The 4,381-nt window shown below is 42.5% G+C and overlaps 1 pseudogene; it reads right to left on the bottom strand.

Moving 5' to 3' along the window:
• Positions 1 to 687: 687 nt before the first annotated feature.
• Positions 688 to 4,166, bottom strand: LOC120257143 (annotated as a pseudogene).
• Positions 4,167 to 4,381: the final 215 nt, after the last annotated feature.

Here is a 4,381-nt window from a genome sequence, read left to right as displayed (position 1 = left end):
GCTTTCTAGAACTTCTATGTGAGTGAAGAGTGGTCATTGTATGCTGGTCATCCATTATTGGTCCAGTTATCATAACATGAATTGAAATAGAAATCTTCTAAACTTGTCTGTAGATATTCACTAATTAGAATAAAATTTAAAAAGTATCATAATGTGTACAAAACTTACCAAGACTTAGACAAAGCTTAGCTATTCTGTTCACAATAAAAGACACCAATGAAGAAATCACTGTGTTCTTTGAACGTTCACTTTGTCGGTGCGACGTCTATTTCTACTTAGAGTTTTTGCCAAAGCAATTATTGGCATACCATTCTTTATTTCTTCGCTAATCATGTTCCAATCCAACATTAAACAATCCAAGCAGTCTCTGACAAAACATGATGCCTCACTGACTCATCCTGCCAGCAGCAATTTCTTATTGATGTGAGAGACATCACCGTCAATTTCTTACACCATTACATCAAATAGACAAAAAGCGAAGAAATAGCATCATCAGGCTGAGAGATTCCGACAATTTGAAATAACTTCTGTATAATATATTTCAACCTAGACAGTTACAACATGACAAATGTGAATATACAACAGTGCTACAACAAGAGCTTCCAAGATCCTGACTGTGTTTTTATCTCATCCGTACATCCTTCATCAACCAGTTGTAGATCTGCGATTATACCATTAAGGGATGGATATGGATTTACAACAAATTCATCCTAATGAAGATGAATGGATTGTGAAATGATGTTACTGCAGTTCTTTTGTATGTTAAAAACTATACTTCAAAATCATCACAGAAGGTGCAAAGCTTCCTTTGGTCTGGCTAAGAGAGATAGCACTGTTGCTGCAATGTGCTTTTGAGGAGAGCCCAGCTTCTTCAATCTGGTCCTTAGGGGATCCATGATCGATGTACCTATCCGGAAGCACCATTGATCGCTAACTTCACTGATTTTATTTCGACATTGTTATTAACAGGAATAGTATAGAAATGCAGTGCGAGGGATTGTTGTCGTTGATAAATCTTACCTTGAGGTGCCCATCTAGGAGACCGTTCAAACTCAGAAATTGAGACACATGAGACCCAAAGCCTCCAATGGAACCTTCTTCAACAGTGATCAAGATCTCATGCTCATTTTGCTAGAGTTCTAATTAGCTCTGCATCAAGGCTTGCAGAAACGGGCATCAGCGACTGTGGGAGTAATGCCATGGTAGCTAAGTGAATCTGCAGCTTTTACACATGTCTGAACCATGGAGCTATATCCAGAAGGGGCAACTCTGTTGCCTCCCATTAAAATCCTTCCCTTTCCAATCTAAGCAATGAATCAGAAATACCACACAGTGTAAACTTAAAAGAATGGTCAAGTTTCGATTACGGAACATGCTTTCAATTACTGATGTATATACTCCCAAGAGGGTGCTTTGTTGTTAATAGGAGGGCACACCAATGCCACTAACCCCTTGGGGAATCTGAAGCAGCTCGGTCTATCATCGATGGCAGCTGCTGTGCAACCATGTGCATAGCTCAGCTTCATCGGCAGCGCCATACCACCATGTTGGGCAGGCGGGCCATGTACATGATGTCAAAGTGCTCCACAGTGTGTTGGCCCATCAGCCCAACAAGCCCCGCCTCGATCCATTGCAAAATCTCACTGGAATCTTCTGTAGGTCCACATCATGCACCACCTTTCAATTCCATTCCAGAATCAAGTCACTCTCAATCAACTTAACAACAAAGAAGATAGACAGACAGATAGATAGATAGATAGATGCACCAAAATGAGTTTGCTTTCTAGTGTACCTGATCATATCCTCGTTGAAGGAAAGATGAGTAGATGGCACAGAGAAGCTTGAGGCCCCCTCTGTGGCCAGACCTGCAGCAAAATGTCACTGCATGTTGCTCAGCAATTCCACGTCAAAACACTCTCTGTGGGAACCTCTTCTGGAAATAGTTGAGCCTGTACCGCCACCCATGGCTGCATGGATCGCGACAATCTTGTCATCAACTTCTGCTTCTGATAAGTGCTGCAAAGTACTGAGTATATGCACGAGCAGATGGCTGACTTGAACTGCTTCGGTTTTTGGGCTCTGAACTTGACAACACCTGAATCAACAAGTATTTGCAAAACTCATAAATCTGTTGGACAACACATAGCAGAGGAGTCTAGATGATATGATGTGTTGCGAGCCTTGCCATGCATCTGTCCGGCTGCAGCCTCGGCAGGGGGTATCCCTTCCCTTTCTCAGTGACGATGTGGATGAGGACAGGTCCTGGAGCAGGCATTGCCTTCACCTTTTGGAATATGGTTACCAAGTCTTCTACATTGTGCCCATCTACAGGGCCAATGTAATACAAACCAAGCTCCTCAAACAGTGTGTAGAACCTGAAGTACTTTATCATGCCCCTAGCATATTCATCTACCTTAGCTGCAACTTCCATATGTGGGGCCTCCAATTTGCTGTAATGCTCTGTTGAAAGGACAATAGACATTTAGTTAGAAGACAGTAGACATATAGATTTTAATGATCACCCGTATCATAGTTGCGGCAACTATGGCATAAACATGAACAAACAGAAGCCTTTTCATTTAAAATTTCAACCAGTTTTTAAGGAATCACCAGAAGTTCTTCATTTCACTTGACATAAATTTCTTATCCTATCACTAGCATTGCAAACCAGAAAATGAAAAACAGAACATATGAATCAAGCAATATCTGTAAATCCAAACCTTGGCAGCTTCCCGGAGTTTATGAAATTTAGTGCTGGCCTGCAGCTTGAGTGAGGGCTCCGCTGAGCGCGCCAACAGGAGTAGCAGGGCCGTCGAGTGTGGTCGGTCGCAAAGATACTTGTTTATTGTCATTCAGGACAACAATAAGGTTAGAATCCAAGTAACCAGAGTTGTTCATGGCTTCATATGCCTGGCCTGCAGTCATCGCACCATCCCCAATCACAGAAACCACAAGGTTCTTCTTTCCTAACAAATCCTTGCCACTGCCATCCCACAAATGAATTGAATTATCGAATTTCAAAACGCAATTCTCATCAAATTCAAGGAAATTGAGAGAATACAGCAAAGTGAATTGAATTACGATTTCAAACGCAATTCTCATCAAATTCAATGAAATTGAGAGAATTCAACAAAGAGAAAGCTCACTGAAGCCCAGCAGAGATGCTGGTGGAGCTATGGCCAACCCCAAAAGCATCATAAACACTTTCATCCCTCTTTGGAAACCCTGCAAGTCCAGAGGTCTGTCTGATGGTATTCATCCTGGACCTTCTTCCTGTCAGGATCTTATGAGGATATGCCTGCAATTCAATCAGAAAAAGGGGGAAAAACATCAAAAACAAAACTCAAGAAGAGCTCAAAGTCCTCCAAATTCATTCCAAATGGCCTCATTGAAGAACTCCATCAACCTGATGCCCTACATCCCAGATGATCCGGTCTTCAGGGGTGTTAAACACATGGTGCAGGGCAACAGAGAGCTCCACCACGCCGAGACTGGAACTCAGGTGCCCTCCGGTGTTTGAAACTGTGTACACTACGTCTGCTCTCAGCTCTGCGGCCAGTTGCTCCAACTCCTACAATTTCAATCACTCTTAAGCAATCATCCATAATATAAGAGATCAAAAAACAACGTCAAAGCTTTTTTGCTTTGTTTGATCCTCTTGCTTACCTGAACAGAGAGATTCTTCATGTGAATTGGATAGTTAATCGTGTCAAGAAGCGGCGTCGCCGGCTTCTCCCCGGAGTAATCCACCTTCCACTCATTTTTCTCCTTCCTTATCATCGCCTTTCCATCTTTATCCACGCTAACTCGGAACTGCAAAAAAAAAAAAAAAAAAATCCATCTTTTTCAATTGCACTCACGAATTCCTACAACCATACATGACATACGGAATCAAAACAAATCTAGAAACCAAAAAGGAGCAAAACAAAGAGAATGCACAAAGAGATAGAGCTCTGCATCGATAAACCCTAAACCAGAAGCTGAGAAGCCTTTATGATAAAAACCATGAAGATCTTCAGCGTTGCAATATATACCTTCTTTCTCGCATCGAAGTTTGAGCTTGGGCTACCGAAGAAGCGCCGGGCACCAGCATGCGCTGCCATTAGAGACACCGAAGCTGCCATGAGCGAGAGAGAGAGAGAGAGAGAGAGAGAGAGAGAGAGAGATTGGCAGTGCGAATGCGATGATGCTAAACGAGGCAGGGGGAGTAGTATATATAGAGGTCGGACGATTTGCGTTAGAGCATTAACTCACGATATAAACGTTTCATTATATCGCGATATGAATTCTTCATTTCTAGTTGTACGAGAAGTTCGGCCCGCTTAGAACCGGCCAGCTCCCTCCAACTGTCTCACCGGTCCGGTTCAGTCTATCTTAATTC

The sequence above is a fragment of the Dioscorea cayenensis genome, unplaced genomic scaffold (genome assembly GCF_009730915.1).
Source record: "Dioscorea cayenensis subsp. rotundata cultivar TDr96_F1 unplaced genomic scaffold, TDr96_F1_v2_PseudoChromosome.rev07_lg8_w22 25.fasta BLBR01001905.1, whole genome shotgun sequence".
Lineage (NCBI taxonomy): Eukaryota > Viridiplantae > Streptophyta > Magnoliopsida > Dioscoreales > Dioscoreaceae > Dioscorea > Dioscorea cayenensis.
Note: the sequence above shows the minus strand (reverse complement) of the source record. Positions and strands in the feature narration are given on the sequence as shown.